The sequence below is a fragment of the Cryptomeria japonica genome, chromosome 6, assembly GCF_030272615.1.
Source record: "Cryptomeria japonica chromosome 6, Sugi_1.0, whole genome shotgun sequence".
NCBI lineage: Eukaryota > Viridiplantae > Streptophyta > Pinopsida > Cupressales > Cupressaceae > Cryptomeria > Cryptomeria japonica.
Window position 1 is genome coordinate 337,240 of NC_081410.1, and position 22,499 is coordinate 359,738.

Here is a 22,499-nt window from a genome sequence, read left to right on the forward strand (position 1 = left end):
AGAGGCAATCGAGAACATTCATCTGGCACATCTTCTCGACGAGAGAAGAGGACACTTGAAATGGAGGAATCTATGGAATCAATGGTACAAAACGATAAACATGAAGAAGGACAAGCACCTCAACATTCATCAAGTCAATCTCTCCAAGTCAATGAGTTACATGAAGACAAGAATGATGACGAAGTGACATCTCCTCTCAGAGAAGAAGAAACATTGCCTAAGGAGATACAAGTTAGAGAAACAAGATCTGCCATTCCAGATTGGTTAAAGGAGAGACTGACAAGGGTGATTGTGATTGAGGACGAAGATAATGTGATTGATTTAGAAAGCCTTGTTGGAAATTCTCAGGAAGTGACAGAAAAGAGGAAGGCCACCAAGATGTCCAAGATGATCAGAGATGAGACAGGATCCAAGAAGTTGCAGATAGCTACACCAGCGGTGGACAAATATGAAGGTGAGATCCTCGCAGAAGAATATGATGTAGAAACATTTGAGCTTGGTCCACTCACTGCTGAGCAAACATTAGATGAGGCAATTGATTCATTTGAGGCACTAAAAGACAAGCTTAGAGAAGAAATGGAAAAGAATAGAAAACTTGAGAGAGAGGTCGGTGCATGGAGAGGCTACTTTAGCCATCTCAATCAGCCTTTGGGACGTCAAGATCTAGCAGTATCTCCTGTGCAGGCACTTCCCATTGAATCAGTTGGTGAGGCAGAGAGAGTCAAGAGTTTGGTCTAGCTTATGAGCTCTTGGATTGAAAAATCCCATACAGTTGCTATTGAATTTGCAACAAGAATGATGCAGACCATTTACAGAGCTATCCAGGTTCTTGAGATCATCCACAACCTAATGATAACTGTAGCTGCTTTCGCTCATACTAAGGATGTTATCATTCCTTTCCTGCAAGTAATAAGACAAACACCAAGAAAGATCCTAGCACAAGAGAAGATAATGGATGGAGGACCTCATAGTTTACTCCAATGGTCAACTTTACTCCAAATGAAGGAAGTTCTTTTCGAAGACATCAGTACCAAGTGCAATCAGGTTGAGGAGGTTATCCATCCGATCCAGGACAAGGTATTTGAAGTATTATGTACTATTCTTGGAAGGAGGATCGAAGTTGAGACAGATGTGGATTTGCAAGAATTAGAAGAAAGAGTCAAGGTCATCTTTTGCAAAGATAAGAATGTTATTACAGATGAGCAACGGGATCAAATGTTTGCTACCATGCTCCTGATTGAGAAAATCAAAGAACTTGAACCTGGATGGGACGCTGCTCTTCTCAAGGCTTTCGATCAGGTCATTCACTTAGAGGAACGAATGAGGAATCTTCCCGAGATTCCAATTGCTGAGATCGAAGGAATCGTGTCTAGATTCACTGCATATGCTAAGAAAGAGCATTGGAAAGGGAATAAGGTTCTAGAAGAGAGGTTATTATAGAGGATGTGGCACCTTAATTATCATTGGTCTATGTCTCCTAGATTTTTGTGCCAAATTTAATATTTGGCTATGCATTTAATATTGTTCAATAAAAAGGGGACTATTTGTAATAAACCCTAATTAGGGTTTAGGTGTCATAATCTTGGCCATTGATCTTCTTTTGATCTGGACCGTTCATTGTAATTGAGGATGCTATATATACCCTCACTCCTTTTCATTTTGATATTAGAGAGGATTAGATGAGAGCAATAAGAAATAGTTAGAGTTTAGAGCTTTTGGAAAAAGCAAGTTATTTTGTAGCAAGATTGAGCATTGAAGAAGGAATTTCAAGCAATTGTTGTTTATTTTTGGCTTTGAGATCAATAAAATATTGAAGTTATGGTGTTTTGTTGCAATTCTCGTGGCTATCTTCATGGTTGTTTGTTTTCTTGAATCACTCTTTATCGAAGTAGTATTTAATTTTGAAGGACTAAGTGTTGGGCTTGATCTTTGGTGAGATTCACGTTCCAAACCACTAGCTTCTTACTGATTGTGGGAACGCCTTGTGTGGTCAACTGGAGAAGACTTGAATTACTTAAATCTTCAATAGTCATTGAAATTTGGATATGTGCCTTTGTGGTAGTGTTCATGATCTTTGATGAATTGAAAGATCATTTGTTACCTTAGAAGATCGCATCAATTTCAGTTGAGTTGTTATTTCATGGCAATATTGAAATTGGTCGAATCCCGCCAAGTCTAAGCCTACATTAAATCATTCTTAGGATTAGATTAAAATTTATCTCTTGCAAACCTCCCCCTTTTGATTTTTTTTTTTGAGAACTTGTTAGTTTAGGAAATCTTGTTCCTATAATCTGGATACGTAAGGCCCCCTTGATGAAACAACAATCACAACGACCACTGGTGCTTATCCACACGTAGAGACCCTACATAAAAGAACATTGGAGTCACCTTGATTGATCCTTTTTTGCGACATCTTCAACAATCAGAGACTTTATTCAAGAGAGGATAAGGTACCCTTGGGTATTTTATTCTATGTATGATTGTGTACAAAATACACGTCAACACGTGTCTGGTATGCATTGTCATGTACATTATTATTTCTTGTATTTAATTTACCAGTTGTAGCGGTAAACATTTTGGTGTCATTTCCTTAAAAGAAATCAGGTCATCATTGAGTGATTAATGTCCGTAGATCCCATTAAAGGTGAGAAGAGGCCACAGGGTGGTCAAGACCAAGCAATTAGATGATCCGCTGACCCTCGACCGAAGGGAGCACAAAGACGAGCCGGAGCCTGGAAGTACTCGAAGTGTTGGGACGTTGGAGTTGGATGTGTAGAGGATGCACTCGTGTCTGAGAGTTCAAGGAAAGTACCAGAATGTACCGGTCGGAATAGTCCACCCAGGTTTAACGCACTTGGAAGTACTTGGAGCATTGGGGACGCTGAAGGTGGATGTGTAGAGGACGCCTGCGTGGCCGAGAGTGCAGGGAAAGCATTGAAATGTAGCGGTCGAAACAGTCCACACAAGTACGACACATAAGGCGAATACACATGTACCTTTCGAGTATAACCATTGACTAGTACACAGACCTCGATGCCCAACACAAGACGAGATGGAGTGATCTGAAGAGGGCATTCCAGGAGGAACAAGAGGAATTCAAACTCCCGAGGGATGATAATGGGATCATGGCCGAAATCTAATAATACTAAGCAAGGGAAAAATGAGAGTGTACGCGCTTACAACCGTAGGCTCAAAGAAATGTTAAACAAGATGGAGAACCAACCAGTTGATGGGTTGAAGAAGAGGTGGTTCACGGAGGGATTGATACCCTCACTGCGCAAGAAGTTGAAAGTAATGCCTCCGTCCTCATATGCTGATGCTTACAATTGGGCGATGGACATTGAGAGTCAAAACAAAACCTCCTCCCGAGAGAAGAGGAAGACTGACGATGATGAGAGCATCGAAGGTAGTAGTGACGAAGAATCCAAAACTGTACGAGCCCTTCGACGAGATATGTTGAGAATGATGAAAGAATTGAAGGCTGAGAAAGGAACCAACAAAGAAGGTAATGAACTACAAAGGGAGTGACACACGAAAGGTAATTGTCCTAGAAATATGTTTTGTGAAATTAACCGAGTGCTGGGGCATTCAATCAAGGAGTGGCTGTACAATTTGACGATGAGAAGTACACAAGTACTCTTCACACAGGGAGAGTCTAGCGCATCAAAATCACAGAATGTATTGCCAAGTGGTTGTGGAAATCAACGAGGGCAAAAACAAATACAGTATGACTCCAGAGGACGTCCTATCATACAATGCCGAGAATGTAGAGAATTGAGACACTTTGCTAGAGATTACCAGAACAAGAAAGACAATGTACAATTATTGTGCAAATAGTGTGGACCAGGTGACCATGTGGACACTTACTGCCCAAAACAAAAAGGGGTGAATATGTCAAGGAGCCAAATGAGGAGGTATTGGCAATTACAAGATTGCAGAGCAAAAAGGTTGTGTACCTTGATCCTTGTACGGAGAAAGAAAGGCTTTGGGAGGCAAAGGCTGATGTTGAATGGGTGATGGCAGAGGAATGACGAGCCTCACATGACGCTGCCATTACTGCACTTTGATCAGGGTTTGAAAAAACCATAATCAAATAGATGTTGCAAGCTACTGTACCCGTACGGGTATCTGATCTTCTGCAAACAATGCCACAATTGAGGATGGCTCTTACAAATGTGATTGGTGACAACACCTTCGACCAAGAATAGTGTCAGATGGCAACAAAACCATCTGGCACGGCCCCCACAAACCCCATGTTGCTCATGGTGAGTATCGGTTGGAAGTCGGCTGTGGTGGAAATGGAGATAATGGGACAAAAATTGACGAACACAATCATGGACGATGACTTCAAGGTGAACGTACTACCATAGGAGACATGGAGGGGCTTGGGCAAACCAACCCTCTGGCCACCAACATTCCACCTTGTGGGTGCAGATTGACATGACATCAAGCCCCTTGGAATGCTAATAGCACAAAAGGTTGTGGTTGGCACTCAACATTTCCTTCTTGACCTCGTGGTCATCCCATTGGAGAGAAAAGCTTACGACACTCTCCTCGGAAGGGGTTGGTTGATTATGGCCAAGGCAAATCACAACTGGAAGAGAAACACTCTCCATCGAGAACAAAGGCCGGAAATATGTGATTGACATGAGGAACCAGGTGGTGAGTGAAGAACTGGCATCCTTGGACTCAGAGTGTGAGGGTGGAGAGTTTGGTCTAGACAAAGGGAGGAAAGGCACAAAACCCAATGACGAAGGGGTGCTTGAACTAGAAGATTGCTTTGAAGATGAGACGAGCTCTTTGAATGGATTATTTCACTGCCAAATGGAGGATTACGAAGTCTTCCAATCCGACTATAACATGCTACAAATTGGCCGAACCGAGGAAGTGCAAAGTTCGTACACAAGCCAAGTCCGAACATTATGTCCAGGAACAAGCTCGAGGGAATTGTATGGGGTTAGGCTGTATAAGAAGGAGAAGAGAAGTTGGAGGCCAAAAATTGTAGGTGGTTGTAGGAATGAGGAAGGGACCAAAGGAATCTCTACGGAAAGAGACATGAGGACATGAGGAGACCAAAATCTGTATGTGGGGGATATTCTGTACACTAGCAACCAAGGCAACAACCAACCCATCATCGTACAGACGAGATATTCCGTACACCAGCAATGCAGATGTCATCACACCAAACTGCTAGGGGGATATTTCGTATGGAAGTAGTAGTCGCCAAGAAGCCATCGTATAGACACCAAACTGCCAAGGGGAAATCCCGTATGGAAACATCAGTTCCCAAGACGCTACCATAGAATTTCTATATAGTCATCACTCATACAAGTTGGCCGAAGGAAAAATCCCGTACGAACAGGTTCGAAGGGATTCACTAGCTGAAGGAAAAATTTCATACGAAGATAATTGAAAGGATTGGCTAGCCAAAGAAAAAATTTCTTGGCAGGTTGCCTGCCAGATTGCTTGGCGGATTGCTTGGCGAGTTTCTTGGCAGATTGCTTGATGGAAACTGATTGGTACAGTCGAAGGGATTGCTTGGCCGAAATCAATTGCACTATCGAAGGGATTGCCTCACAAAAAGAGAAAATTTGTACCATAAAAGGGAGTGCCTGGTGAAAAGGGGAATATCGTACGAATCCATACGGAAAGAGCAGGGCATTAGCAAAGCGACATTGTCGTATGAATCCATACAATGGAAGCCCATCGCAAGTGAGGTAAAGTTGTCATACAAGTCCATATAGGAGGAGAAAGACACTGGGTAGGATTTGCCGTATGAATCTGTACAGAAGCAGAACATGTCATCGTACATATGTGTACAAACGAAGCAGATGGTAGACAAGGAGTTGTCGTACGGACCTGTACGAAATTGTCAGTTCACTAAGGAAGCCTTGCAGACAAAAAACCATATTGAAGAAGAGGTAGTCCACATGAAAGCAACAAAAATCCATACGAAGGCAGAGGAAATTCTCCATACGAGCAGAGGAGGAATTTGTATGGGAGGGAGAGAAATCCGTACAAAGAGAAAAGGTATTCAAAATCTATACGAGAAAAGAAATTCCTCCAACTACGCCAAGGAAGAGATTCTGTACGGATTGGGTTGGACAGAGAATTGGCAGGACCAAGTAAATCCGTAGGCACAAGGAGGAAAAGGATTTCCATACGGAGAGGACTCCAGACCCTCGAGAATTCTTGGCAGTCACAAGAACCATGTTGGCCAGATGGAGGAGGTACCACCGTCGAGGGTAGAGGGGATGTAGGAGGTTCCACAAAGAGTAATTGTGGATGTAGTTGATGTAGAGGCATTGTCGCCATCCGAGACGACACCCAAGATAGGAGCCACCTTGACGTAGTTCTTCCCCATGAGAGGTACAGATGGGCAAGAAGAAACAATTGATTCATGGCTGACATTGGGTGTTCGGGTGGAGAACATTCTAGAGCTATCATCGCCTATTAGACATGACGAAGTTTGTGGTCTTGGTGGACATGGCGGAGTGGACCTGCCATCTTGCAGTCCTGGCGGAGTTGGCAGATAGGCCTGGCGGACATGGCGGAGTTGACCTGCCATCTGGCGGTCATGACGGAGTTGGTGGAATGGAATTGCCATCCGGCGGTCTTGGCGGAGTCGGCGGAATGGAATTGCCATCTAGCGGTCCTAGCGGAGCTGGCAAAATGGAACTACCATTTGGTGGTCCTGGCAGAGTTGAACTTCCGTCTAGTGCTACGGAGCCCCATGGCGGGATGGAAATTCCATCTGGCGGACAAAACTCAGGAAGGGCATTGCAGGTACAACACGAGCAAGGGGCGCTGCCCCTTGACCTTGTTGGGGGTGTTGCCTCCAAACCCCCTTTTGACTTTGCAGGTACAGTACATGTTGTGGTTGTCCAATACAAGTCTTGGCCTACATTCTTGTCATTAGTCTTTCCAGATATTACTTGATGTTTACTTGTTGTCTGAAAGACGAATTTTTCTTTTGGGGGGGATAATGTAGTTGGCATAAAACACATATTATTATGTTTGATAATATTTGTTATCTACCGAAGTATTAATTATTTTTATTGAGTTGTCACTCTCAGGTAGTTAGGTGTCGATTGGTTGACGGTTGTGTACCTCTTGGCAACCGTCGAGTTCTTTAAATATATTGTGTACCACAAGGAAGGTAGTATGGTATAGTCGGATCTTTTGTAATCCTTGGCCGACCATCTCTAGTCTTCTTCTCTGTAATAATTGCATGTGCAAATAAAGTTATATTTGACTGCCGTGTCTGGTATGCATTGTCATGCACATTATTTTCTGTATTTAATTTACCAGTTGTTCTTTCCTCTACCTTTGGCCTTCTGCTCTTGCCTCCTCTTGACCTTCTCTTCTGCTCTTGTGGCCAACTGAAAACATTCTTCTACCTCCTAGGGATAGTTAGACTCAATTCGTCTTGTATGCTATGTCTCAACCCTTTCATATACCTTGCTATTTTCTCCACTTCATCTTCATGGTGCCTTGCCCTCAAGCTTAATTCATGAAACTCCTCTGTATATGTCATCACATCCATTTCTTTTTGCTTTAAGTGCTACAACCTCTTAAAAATTTGGACCTCATAATCACACGGTAGAAATTGGGCCTTCAGTTTTGCTACCATCCTGTCCCAAGTGTTAATCTTGGGTTTTCCTCTTCTCAACCTCTCTAACTGAGTGTAATTCCACCAAATCAGTGCTGACCCCTTCAACTTAGTCTTGGCCAGCTTCACCTTTTGGTCCTCCGGGACCTCCTTGAAATCAAAGTAGTTATCCAGGGCATCTATCCAATCTAGTACCTCCTCATTATCCATCTTGCCACCATACGTTGACAAGTCCAATTTCATGTCAGAATGGTCTCCTTTGACAACCTTGAGCACTGTCAGAAACTTTTTCTCTTCTGGCCCCAACTGTTCTTCTTGGGGTACATTTTGGGGAGCTTCATTCCCCCCCTCACCTACTTCTTCTTCCTCCGAGTCACTATCCACATTATCAACCACAGTTCTCCTCAAAGCCGCTTCTAGTGCTGCTATCTTGACCAACATACCTTCTTGGCTCTCCTTGACTGACCTCACCTCTTTTGTGAGGACTGCACTTCCCTTGGGAGGCATCTTGCCCTTCTCCTTCTATGCAATCACTATTTCCACTCAAACTTCACACACATAAAACTCCCAATCAGAACCTAAGCTCTGATACCACTTGATACAAGATAGGGTGGGAGTTTTGGTCGAATTGTTGTTAAAACCCTAGTTACCCTAGCTAACTAGGTCACCATGTGAAAACTGCTATAACTTCTTCCTCATAACGAATTAGAAACTCAAATCACTGGCAAATGGAAGTTAATTCAATGCTCTATCCATACATATGATTGTCCAATCAATTAGAATCCATACAACACCATTCACGTGCAGAAAATAGAGTAATTGTAGAAAAATGAGCTTCCAATTATTTGCCAATGATTTCAAATCAGATTTCAGAAATTCAAATTTTCAAAACTCACATCGTATCATCTGTTTCCAACTGTTGGCTTATACAATTATACCAAATTCTGCACTTTCCCGTGGTCACAACAGACCTTTAGGCTGCATGATTGTTTGACTCCCTAATTTTGAAAAATCAAATGTAGGTACTGACATCTGAATAACAATCCCGAAATGTCAAATTAATGTTAGACAACGATGTTGGAATAACAATCCCAAACTGAGGTCTTGATCACCCATCGGAATAACTAATACAGGCGGAGTAACCATTTTATGCAATTCCGATAGAGTAAACTTACCCCGATGTCCCTTTTTGGTATAGCTATACTGAACAAGGCATTTGGATGTCTATCGGCATAGCCATCAATAGTCGGCTAAACTGTATTTTCCAATCCCGATAGAGGAAACTATCTCGATGACACTTTATCGGGTTAACTATCCCAATGACAACTTTGACAACTTTTTACAACAGTGACACTTTATTGGGTTAACTATCCCGACGATAACATTGACAACTTTTTTACAAACTTGCAAATTATGACTCCAAATTTGACATACCCATCTAAAAACATGAAATGACATTGCAAATGACCTCAATAGACCTTATTGAATCAAAATGACATGACCCCTAACTACGAAGACTCAAACACCTAATTGACATGATAACTAGGCTCTAGGTGCTCCTGCACCATAGACTCCTCATCTTCAGAGTCAGAATGCTCTGAAACCCTCCCATCATGGGAACCAAGAGGAAGACGAACACCAACATTAGAAGTCTTCACAGACTGAGTCGCAAGACCAGGAGTAGTAGAAGGCATGAATGGACTAGTAGGCTCATCAACCACAACATCACGACTGAAGATGAGATGATCTGTCTCCACATCAATCAACCTGTAGGCCTTGTGGTTGTCACCGTAGCCATTAAACATAAGTATTTGGCTCTTTGAATCCAGCTTAGCATGTTTGGCGTCTGGAATCCATACATGAGCTGTAGAACCGAAGACTTTCAAATGGCCCACTTTAGGCTTGCATCCTGACTAGGCCTTTTCAGGAGTCATCTTCTTGACTGCATGTGTAGGTGACTGATTCAGGAGATAGACTGCATTGTAAACTGCTTCAGTCCAGTATTTCTTAGGAACATTGCGATGCTCTATCATAGAACGAGCCATTTCAGTATAACAACAAATTTTACCAACTTAAACTTTTTCAACTTCAATTACATGTATATAACTTATCTTATAAACATATTCATTGCTGATCAACATTCACATGTAATCTAACTATTATAAACACAAATAAAACACAAGATATATACGTGGAAACCCTTACAGGAGAAAACCATGGTAAATCAATGCTTTTAAATACTTCTTTTACAATATTTATAGGCACCAACCTACTAGAGGTGCTAACCCCTGACTCTATTTGTGAGCACCAACCCACTGGAAGCACCAACTAACAAATCTGCTTTTGTGAGCATCAACCCGCTGGAAGCACCAACTCCCAAATCTGAATTTTGTGAGCACCAACCCACTGGAAGCACCAACTCCCACTTCTGAATTTTGTGAGCACCAACCCACTGGAAGCACCAACTCCCACTTCAGAATTCTGTGAGCACCAACCCACCTCACATAAATCTGATTTTCCACCTTAACAATGTTGCTATCTCAACTGATGATGGATACTTAATTTCTTTCTTCAAACTGCTATGATGAACATTACTAACCACACTTTCCTCATAAATCTGTGATACAAATCAGTTTACAAACCCTTCACAAATCTGTCCGTAGTCTGCTCGGACAGTGATCATTCTTATGAAGATTGCTTTTCATGGATTTTATGCATACAACCTGCTCTCGAATCTGTCTTCAAGTCTGCTACAGGTCTGATCGTAAATCAGACAGACAAAAATCTGTTCTTACACACCACATATGGTCTTCATTATATATATCTGCATTTATTCATTAAACATAGGCTGCATTTATTCCTCATTGTGAATCTGAATCATACTTCATATTTCTTTCCTTTCTCTCATAAATAATTCATTATTTACTTTTCTGTATAGATCTAAAAGTGCAGATCTGATATCTCTTTTATTCTATTCTTACACCAAATAACTCATATACACTTCTTTCTGTCTGATTAATTCCAGAATTATATACCCCAGACACTCCTCATTCATTTCTTAGCTCAGCACTCTCATTCTCTCACAATCTAAAAATAATTTTAGAATTATTATTCTCCACACATCATAGTCTGAAAATAAATTTAGACTTATTAACTCTACGTACTCTTCTTCTTATTCATATAACTTGTAGTTTTCTTTTCAGAATAATAACCGCAACACACAACACACTATTTTCATTGGATTATTTGCTGATAGATGTATGCTTTCCCTCTGATAATTCCTTTTGTGGATTTTAAATCTGATTTAATCACTGATTCAGATAAATTGGTAATCAAACTAATTGCTGTGTAGTTTCCAATCATGATCACTGCCATTTCAGGTAGCTACTGTCATAGTTCTTTATTCTTTGTCCTCTATTATATGTCATTGTTGCATATGATCACTGCATACCCACATCTTCTATATGGAGTTCATCTTCAATTCTAATCCTTCAATGATTTCATGTAGACGTCTTCCTTATATAAATCACAGCTATCCAATTCATATAAATCATCACCTTTCACATGACCAATTTGTCTTCTTGCATCTTTGACATCAATGACAATATTTCCATCAGTACTCCTAGCACAACCAGAGCGTGCTCCTGAGAATCGCTAGAATCAGCAAGTCTATACAAACCATGATCCTCAAGTCCCATAGCGATTGTAGTACGAGTCTCCCTATCAACAATGTTGCAGATGAATGAACTGAAGACAACATCTAATTGAGGAGAATGCCTCATGATTTGACTGATGGAAAGGAGATTATATCAAGAAAAATTAAATTTCTACCTCTTGAGTGAATCTGGATAGTGCCCTTACCAACAACTGTGTACTCTTCTCCTCCGAAGATTACTGAATCCAAGAATGGTTCAAATTTGGTGAACCAATCCCGACGATGAGTAAAGTATCATGAAGCTCCTGAATCAATAAATTGGGCAGAAGAGTGGACTGGATCTATTGTTCTCTTGGCCATAAAAGCATAGAAAGCAAATTCTTTCTGCTCAGAGTGTTCGATGACATTTGCTTTCTGTTGAGACCCTCCATGCTTCTTTTGTTCAGAAGTCAATTGAATTCGACACTCGGCCTTCATGTGACCAAACTTATGACAATAACTGCATTGAACATTTTTCTTCTTGCCGTCCTAAGAAGAACCAAAACTTTTTGGCTGAGAAGGTTGAGCCTTCCCTTTGTTCTTAGCAGAATATTTGGCAGAGAATGCTTGCTCGGTGGAGGTGGAACTGGTACTACTTCCAAACTGTCGGCGCCACCGATCTTGCTGTAAAAGCTTGTTACAAAGATCGAAAAACTTCAAATCGATGTCAATGGAAGTGAAATTAGTGTTTTAATGAAATGCTCATAAGATTTGGGCAAACTCTTCAGTGTGATGTCGACCATGTCCTCTTCCTCCATCGTCGACCAATCGCCTCAAGTTGATCACGAATGTCCTTGATCTTGGTGAAGTGATCCTGCAGAGGTGTCCTTTCGTCCATCATAATCAAAAAGAGCATGTTCTTTAGAAAGAATGCTCTGCTCTTGTCAGAGGTTTCATGGAGACTCTTCAAATGATCCCATATCTCCTTCACTGTTTTGTTGGACGGTACTTGAGGTAGCTGCTCGTCTGGGACAGAGAGTTTAATGAGCATGATTGCTTCATGGTTGCGCTCATTCCATTTGTCCTAATCTTTTCCGGCAATAGTTGGACATTGAGACGTGCCCAAACAACTGCATCAAGACATCGATACTAAAAAATGGTCAGCATATGCTTCTTCCTAGTGTTGTAGTTGCAAACGTTGAATTTCTGGCTGCTTTTGAGCATTATAGTTGTCAGAGATGCCATCATGTACCCTGAGGTCAAACTGGTGAAGGCATGAATTCGAACGCACGAAAACTAGCAGATGAAAACAAAGGGTTTTTTGAAACCTTAGCACGATTTTCGATGCAATTTTTTTGGGAAGACCCAGAAAAGTTTGATGAAAACCTAGTTGAGGTTTCGAAAAACCCACCAAGAATCTCCGATCGAAAAAAATTTCACCTTGAAACAAAGGGTCAAAACCCTAGGCGAAGTTGCAGAAGCCGTAGGCACAAAAAAAGAACCAAGAAAAATCGGACGACCCAGAAGAGCTCTCAAAAAACCCACAAGGAATCTATAATTAGAATAATTTTTTGACTGAAGGGTCAAATACACGGACTCAAAAACCAAGGCATGGAAAACGATGCACCCAGAAAAATCTGAAGGCAACCCAATTTAGATATGAAAAATCTAAAAAAACCCAGGTGACAGATTTATGATGTTTTTATAAAAAACCCTAGCTGTAGAAAAAACCTTTTTTTGCACAATAAAAGAACCCAAAAAAAAAATACGGCCTGTACAGGATACCCAAAAAATTAGATGCGAAACTGCGAAAAAAAAAACAGGCACGAAAAACACAAACCCTTCGCATAGAAAATCCTATCAAAAAATCGCAGGTTTTGAAGAGCCGATGCTGGTAAAAACCTTCGTTTTTTCCTCAGAAAAAAAAACCATGAATTTGCAAAGAAGGGTTTTGTTTTTTCATGAGAAAGACTCACGAAAATCAGAAAACAAAAACCCTTGAATTTTCCTTAGAAAAAAAATTCGTGATTTTTAGAGCAGAAAAAAATGAGCTTCAAAAGCTTTAAAAATTCCTTTCGAAATTTTAGAAGACCAAATTTTTAGTCGCCAAGGTCTGATACCATGTTCAACAAAATGAACTGGTAAAAACTTCATTCATTTATTTGAGGAAAAGTTACATTTATATAAATTACAAAAACACTGTAGTTATTAAATAAGCTACCTACTTCTAAGTACCTGGTACTATAAACATAATAAATACAATATTGACCATTAAGAATATAAGGAATTAGTATTCTAACAAAGTTATAATCTTCATATCAAGAACTTTCATGTGAGCAAAACCTCCCGACTCCCTTATTCCAAAATCCTCACTTTGTGCACAATTCCACCAAAAGTATTCACATTGAAGACTTCAAGATTTACGACCAAATATGAAAGGTCAACTATTTAATTTGGCGTCATAAAAGATATTTCTTCGCTAGTATTATTTGACTACTCCAATATAAATCAACAAACACATGCATGAGAATTCAAAGAAATAAGAATGCTGAATGCACGTAGTCTCCTTATATAGAGAAGACAACTGAAGATAAAAGAGAAACATTCTAAATTATTTAACTGACGTAGAAAAATAGAAACTACCTAATAAACTAAATATTCCTAAAAGACATATAATGACCATTATACGATAAATAATCTAATATTATTCTAATAGAAACAAGCAACAGATACATCCTTGTTAATCTTATGTCTCTTGGGCAGCAACTTTGCACAACACTTTTCGAGAGTGTGTAAATGAAACTTCTAAACAGAAATTGGGTCACATTCTGAGTGCCATTTAACATGTGCAAGTAAAAACACTTCAACACAAGGCAAATCACACGCAACCAAGGAACAGATCACAACTGTAAAACCACACTGCTAATACCCAAACAAACAACTGGAGACAACACTATAGGAAATTCTAATGTGAAACAGCAGAATGCCGATGAAGTTAGGAGAAATTTTGAAGTTGAATTGCTGGTGTCGTTGAAGACATTTTTGTTGCTAACAAAGATAACTGACAGTTGCTTTTGAAAATGATAGATAGCTGCTGTTGAAGACAAAGATAATTATTGCTGAAGATGTCTCAATATATTCTACAATTCTAGGTGTTTTGGACTAATACAGATGCAAAAGCATATGGATTTCAAAGAATTGATGTTGTTCAATTAATCAAGGAGACAAAGCTCCTTTAAATAGAGTTACAAAGACGATCTTTCTAAAAGAAACAATCGTTAACTATAAGCGAAATTAGAAACAACTTAAATAACCATCAATAACACAAAGAGAAAGATATTATTCTAATACCCTCTCTTAATGGTCATTGTTCTAACTACCAAGAGAAATAACAGAGAAGGTTGCCCCCTTCTCCTTAGAACACGCTACAATAGAAGACAAGAGCCTGCCACTAACTCTGCCACTTGAGATGAGTCTGCCACTGACTCTCTCAAAAACTGCAGAACTTTTGGAGATACCCAAAACAACACCAACCGTTCAACCTGATGTTGGAGAACTGTTCCTCCCTGTAACTAGAGACACACCAAGAACAACTGTCACGATTTTGAGGAAAAAATTGACAAACCTTCCAAACTATTGTAGATGAGCAAGATGCTCGAAAATAGATTGCAAACAAGAGACTAGTGCAGATGTTCGCACAACAACTCCAGGTGTGACTAAAAACAAACTGCAACAAAGTACAATTTTTGAGGAAAAAATCATAAACCCTCTCATTATTTTTTTCAAGAACAAAAAATATTTAAAAGCCCACAGATAATTTTTGAGGACAAAATTATTAAAACCCCCAGATTTTTTTAAGAGAAAAAAATATTAAAACCTATTAGAATTTTTTTCAGGTATAAAAATATTAAAAGTCGAAACAAACATCGATGCCCATAAGCCATCTTCACGCTTTTCAAGGCACAAAAAATGAGGTACTGAGAAGATGTTGAATGCACAAAACCCGAGGTATGAAGTTCAATGTGAAACAAGTACATTCACAAATTCCAAGGAAAATTCGTTGGCACAAAATTCAATGTACGGAAAACGAGGCACCCAGAAAAAATGAGACCAACCCAAAAAAGTTCTTGAAAAACCCACCAAGAATCTAAAATTAGAATGCAGATCTAACGGCTCAAAAATTGAGGCACGGAAAATGATGCACCCCAAAAAATCTGACGATGACCCAGTCGAGGTCTCGAAAAACCCACCACGAATCTGCAACCAGAATAAAATTTCCACTTGAACTGAAGGGTCAAACCCCCAATTGAAAATTGCAGAAACCCTAGGCGGTCGTGAATGAACCAGATCGAGCAAAAACATGTGGAGAATAGACGTGGATCGAGGGCAAAGACACGCTATGCGATTTGCGGCAAAAAAAATCCGCGAACTGGAAGCAAACCACTTTTGAAATTTTTTCTAAAAAATTCCTTTCGAAAATTTTTAGAATAACAAAGAAATTTAAAAAGAATTTAATTCTCTGCTCTGATACCATAATATAGATGCAAAAGCATATGGATTTCAAAGAATTGATGTTGTTCAATTAATCAAGGAGACAAAGCTCCTTTAAATAGAGTTACAAAGACGATGTTTCTAAAAGAAACAATCGTTAACTAGAGGCGAAATTAGAAACAACTTAAATAACCATTAATAACACAAAGAGAAAGATATTATTCTAATATGGATGAAGCTAATAATAGTTCTATTTTAGTTGTAAATTTTATAGCAGCCTCAGATTTGTTTTAGAAAGCTAAATTTATTTTTTTAATTTATAAGTAGTTTGAGTAGGATTTTTTGGAGCTTAAAGAAGCTATTTTTGGTGGCATGATATGCTAATTAATTTGCCTACTTTTTAGTTGTTTTTTTAGATTCAATCACTGAGAAGAAAGACTGCATGTAGGTGACTTAATTTAGGAGTGTTTTGATTGTCATTTTATCAGTTATTTTTATGAGTTAGTAGCTTTATATTGGACATGGTTTTCAGTTTGTGAGCAAAGGAAGAAGTTTTATGGAAATAAATTTAGAATGTATTTAGACTCAGGGAAGTTAATTTAAATAATTTTCAGAGTAAATTTGGTGTGTTAATTTTGAGCAGCCACTATCCCATACAAAAAGTTACTAACAAAAACAAATGATTCAAAATTGACTTAAATTTACCAGTTCTGAACTTGATTGATCACGAACTAGATGAAAAACGAGGTGTTTAGCTTGATTCGAAGCGATGAAGCTGAATGAAGTCTGATTAAAGCGATACCATCCCAAACTTGATTGAACTAGGAATGATAGAGAGAAAAGATACCGAACTTGAACTTGATTGATCAAGAAGCAAATCTTACTAATCTAGAACTTGATTGATCTAGACACAGTGAGTGATGATAAAATTGATCTTGAATTTGATTGATCAAGACACGATGAGCGAAGATAAACTATCCAGCTTGATCCAAAGCAATGAATACTGAACACCTTCTTAGATTGAGTGTGATTAAAGATACTCTTTAAACTCTTGATTGAGTTTAAACGAATAATTAGCTTGATAAAAAGCGACGAAATTGATTAACGTTAAGAGATTGATTCAAATGAAGACAAATATCAGCTTGATTTGAAGCGATGAAACTGATATGCCCCTAGAGATTGATTTGATTTAGAAATCACAACTTGATATAAAGTGATGAAGTTGAGACGCCCCTAGCAATGAGATCTTATTTGATTTTCTTTGGTTGAAAAGGATGTTTTGCTCGACTTTTTATGAAGATTTGAAAAATTTATCGACATTGAAGATGTGAGGTCATAAGGTCATGAGTATGCCCCCTCGAGAGTGAAATTGAAAGATAGCGAGGGTACATGATTATAGGCAATTTTGAGCGATGATAATGATTTGAGCACAAATTGATTCAAAGGAATTTTTGAAAATTTTGCGTTGATTGATAAGAAATTGAGCACAAAGTTGATTTGTAGAAATTAAATTGAGATTCAGCATTGATTAACGAGAAATTGAGCGTAATTAGAAGAAAGAATGAGCTTGTGATGAAAGTGCTAAGCGGTCAACATCATGAAATTGACTAGCAAAATGATCTCGAATTTTGATTTCGATCCCGAAAATGGACTCAGGATAGCCTATTTAGCTAATGGTACAATTTTCATGTCCATCGGAGCAAGTTGAAAAATTAGGTTTTTGGCTATATATGGGACAAAAGTGTCATTTTCAATTCATTTTAACCCTCCAAGTTTGAAAATTCAAAAAGCCTTCTGTGATGTAAATGGTGGTCCCTACTCATCAACATCGATTTGAGTGCCAGAGAAGACATAATCGACCCTGAGACTATGAGCCAGCGGTAAGTGATCGATCTTAAGCCTGTTTATGTTTTCAATTTTGAATTTTTTTATTCATTTTGCAAGTTTTTCGCATGTTTGGGGTCAAGCGTCATAGTTTATCGTGCGAGACAGGATTTTGTCTCGTACGAGTAACTAGCATAATTTATTTTGTCGTTTAAGGTCATTAGAATTGTCATTCGGGATGCACCCTTGTATCGTACGACAACCTTCATAAGAGACCATTTTATCGTGCGAGACCCAATAGTTTGTTGTTTGGGGTTGTTTTGTCGTACTACACTTATTCTTGACTCGTACAAAATTTTGCTTATCTATGTTTTGTCGTTTGAGAGACAGTGAGCATTTTGAAGGTCTAAACGTGAAATTTTGATTTTGCATTTGACTTAGTTGGATTTGCATGATGTTTTGCTTCTCTTGTAGGCTCATGTGGAATGTTTTCTGATGCTTCATTGTTGGGTTTTTGCAGGTTCGATTACCTCCTGTTCTGTTTAGATGCGTTTATCCTCCTACTATGGCATTAGTTCAATATTTATTTGAGGTTGAGTGGGCTCATATTGACTTGTGTGGCTTGACTCATCTATTGAGATTACCCGATATCCCTGTGAACTACGGAATGCTCATGACATTGGTAGAGTGTTTTCATTCGGAGCATAACATGTTTCATCTGCCGATGGGGGAGTTGACTATCACTCCCGAGGATGTATATAGGATCCTCTGTATCCCTTTTGCTGGGGATAAGGTAGATTATGATTCAGGGCACCTTCTAGGATTACAGGCAGTGAGGCATGTCTTCAATGATCTTGATATTTTGACTCGTTCCATGAGTTGGGACATACTGATGAGTAGGTACAGTGAGGAGTTTCCTCTGGCATACGTTCTATCAGGGTTCATAGGTTGTTTTATGATGTCAGACAGAGGGCAGCAGGGCTTCCAGTGCTGATGGGGTCAGATGCTAGAGAGGTTGATAGAGACCCCTCATAGACTTGGCTGGGGTTCATGTTTATTGGCCCATATGTATCGAGAGATGCATGAGATCATGTATAGAGATGGGTGAAGCATGGCCGCTGGTGTATATCTTTTGCAAGTGTGGGCTTGGGAGCACCTTTTCATTTGTCAGCCCATAGTAGATGACAGTACAGAGCTCAAGCAACCGATTATATATAGGTATGTTGGATACATTACGCAACCCCATCTGGGCAAGACAGATTTTTGGAGACGATAGCTAGATGACCTGATAGCCATTGTATGGAGACCGTACAGAGGCTTAGAGCCATGGGATGACTGGCGGATGGTTCGCAGGGACCTTTTTATTACACGCCCACTGATCGGGAGATCACAGACTATTGTGGAGCGATTCGTTGTTCTTTGAGTGATGAGGCAGTATGGCTGGCCTCAGGGGATCTTGCAGGAGTACACAACGTATGCACATTACACAGATGAGGAGAGATAGGGATGGTCTCTACGGTTGTCTTATGCTTTGGCGATGCAGGAGCTGACTGGTTTACACCACCTGAGGTGGGATTACATGGATGATGTAGCGGATGTGGGGGTATTGCCCCAGTATAGAGATTATTTTCAGTAGCATTCGTTCCCTCGATTCACAGATCCAGGTGCGCAGGCTCCTCATATTGAGGATGTTGAGGATGATGCCCTCACATCGGCACAGGGACAGGAATAGGGCCACAAGAAGGGACATGCACAGAGAGTTGAGGCTCCATGATGGAGTGGTGGTGATCCTGGTACTAGCAGAAGTAGGGTGCCAGTTGATGTTGGACAACAGAGGGGTGAGGGCGGATCCCTAGGGCATGTAGGAGTGAGATTGGGTGGGACTGAGGAGGAGCAAATAGCTCCGAGATAGGTTTGGCAGTGATGGGATGGGAAGGGTGGAGAAACAGGTGGAGATAGGGGTGGAGAGCCTATGAGAGAGCAGGGGACTAACGCAGGGCGGTTGATGAGGGCATGTCTTGTAGAGCTGCAATCACAGTTGACAGTGGCTTAGACTCAGCTGGCAGAGCAAGACCAACAACTTGTCAAGGTGAGGGCCGAGCGGGATCGCCACCTTACCGAGGTGAGGGCCGAGCGGGATCGCCACCTTACCGAGGTGAGGGCCGAGCGGGATCGCTAGATCACATCATTGAGAGTAGAGTCAAGAGCAGAGATAGAGGCTTTACGATAGGAGGTCCTTCTTCAGAGTAGTAGGGCAGCCTACTATGTACCAGCATATAGTGTTGCAGTTCCTATTGCACAGCAGGTGATACCCTACTCGCAGTATATGGCATGATCAGAGGGAGCTCGGGCACCTTGTCAGGATCCCGGGCATCAGGCTCCCCCTCATCCACCAGGCGATGAGGGAGAGGGTGCGAGATAGATTATTTCTTTTTGTAGCTCGGATATATATTTTGTAGACACACCCATTTTTTGTAGCCTATACGATTCTTGCTCCGATGGGAGTTTGTATATGTCATTCGACATCATTTTGTATGCTTAGACTTGACATGATATATATATATATATATACGAGATCCGATTTGATTTCATCGTACTTGTGTTGATTCGCTTATGAGATGTCTTTTATATGCTTTATTCTATATGTATGCATTTCTTTTCAATATGAATGTATGAATGCAAATGATCATGGATGTCTATTTTTCTTTCTTTTCATATGCAAATAAATGAATGTGAATGAGTAATGAGCAATGCAATTTTTTTCATTTTTTCTATGCAATAAGATGAATGTAAATAAATGCATGAATCTATATTACATGCTTATGTATGCAACTAACATCTCAATACACAAGTACTCGATCAGAGAAATGATGAAAAGAGACCACTTAGCTAAGAAATGATGATGCTCCAACTCTCATTCAGAAGATAAAGAAATCATTGTTACCATACCAAAATCACTTGAAATTCATGAGATGTAGAATGAAATGCAAGATGAGAGGCAACCTAAACCTAGTCACTGGATTTTGAAAAGCTTAATTTTCATCATTGAGTGTTTTACAATTATAGCAGGAAGAGTAGAGTTCCTTTCTTTTCATGTGCAATATTAATGATCTTGTCCACAATGACCCTTTTTTCATTCATATCCTTGGACAGATGTCGCAGGGACTCGGATTGCATGATAAAGAAATTCCCTCAAAACGAACAAAGGAATGATGGGAACCTCCCTATAGCATTCAAATAAGTAGAGTCGAGGTATGTGAGGCGATTCCACCTTGATGTGAAGGCTCTTATCACAAACACCTAACTAATTTAGATGTTTCTAGATCATTAGGATCATTCATACAAGCAAAAAACAAGAAAATATTATGCCTCCAATCCTTGCTCCTCTTAGTCAAGATAAACTTCCTCGAGTTACTCAGAGGGATAATAATCGAAAACCAATATAAAAGACAACACACAAAGAAAATTTCCATGCACAGCTCAAACTGTTTAGTGATTGTTTTCAGTAATGTTGCTTTGCTTGTTAACTCAGTGATAAAACTCTTCAGTAGTCAGGAGATAGGTGACTGACTCGAAGTGGACGACCAGGTTTCACTGACGTAAGGTTGACTTGGTTGACACTGCTTAGGACATGTAATGTGCTCTTGTCGATTAACCTAAGACTATGACAATGATCGGTTTCAAGCCATAAGGGTTCCAACGAACTAGGATGTCACAAAAGTGATTGAAATATGTACAAGCAAAAGCAAAGATGCATGAAAGCGGGAATGTCAACGTTGCGTTTGTAAATGGAGCGCTTAAGTACAAGAGGTGCCTGTTTACTAGGTTTTCACCTGCTTGGCAGAGATTCATTTTTTTGTTTACCGAGGTGCCTGTTTACCAGGTTTTCACCAAGACATTTTCTCTTCTTTTTTTTTTATGAATTTCTTCAGGACTTTTTCTGATTTTTATGATTTCTTCAGGACATTTTCTGATGTTTAGGATTTTTTCAAGATTTTTTCTGATTTTTAGGATTTTTTCAAGACTTTTTCTGATTTTTAGAATTTTTTCAAGACTGTTATGTTGTATAAGCTGCTGGAGCAGAGAATATTTTGGTGAAGAATTTCTTTAGATGGATGGTGTTGATCGGTTTGCGGAGCTGTTCTCCTTTTGATGTAAAGAGTTGATAAGCACCAGAGCCAAAAGCTGTAGTAACCATATAGGGACCCAACCAGTTGGGTTCAAACTTCCCTTTGTTGTCTCAAAACTATTGATTTTTAGGATTTTCTCTTAGAACTAAGTCACCAACCTGAAATTATCGGTGTCGAACCTTTTTGTTATATCCTATGGGCATTCTCTTTTGATACACTCTGAGATGATCAAAAGCCACTTGCCGACGCTCATCCAACAATTTGAGCTCTTGCAATCTAGATATTCTATAGTCTTCATCAGTAACAAGACCTTGCCAGGAAACTCTTAGAGATGGTATTTCTACTTCAATAGGTAATACTGCTTCGGACCTATACACCAAAGAGAAAGGTGTAGCCCCAGTAGGTGTTTTGATACTTGTTGTATAAGCCCATAACACAGGATTGAGCTGTAGATGCCAATCCTTCCCGGATTTGTTCACTGTTCTGTGCAAGATAGTCAGTAGGTTTTTGTTAGATTCCTCTGCTTGTCCATTACCTTGAGAGTAATATACTGAGGACCAGTGTTGTTTGATTTTAAATTTCTCATAGAGTTTGTCTAGATCTTTGTTCTTGAATTGTCCTCCATTGTCAGTTATAATGGATGAAGGTATACCATACCTGTAGATGATATAATTAACAATAAAAAGAGCTACTTGTTTGTCAGTTGATTTGATGAGCGGAACCGCTTCTACCCACTTAGTGAAGTACTCAGTGGCAGTGATAATAAATTTGTGTCCATTAGATGATGCAGGATATATTTGGCCAATTA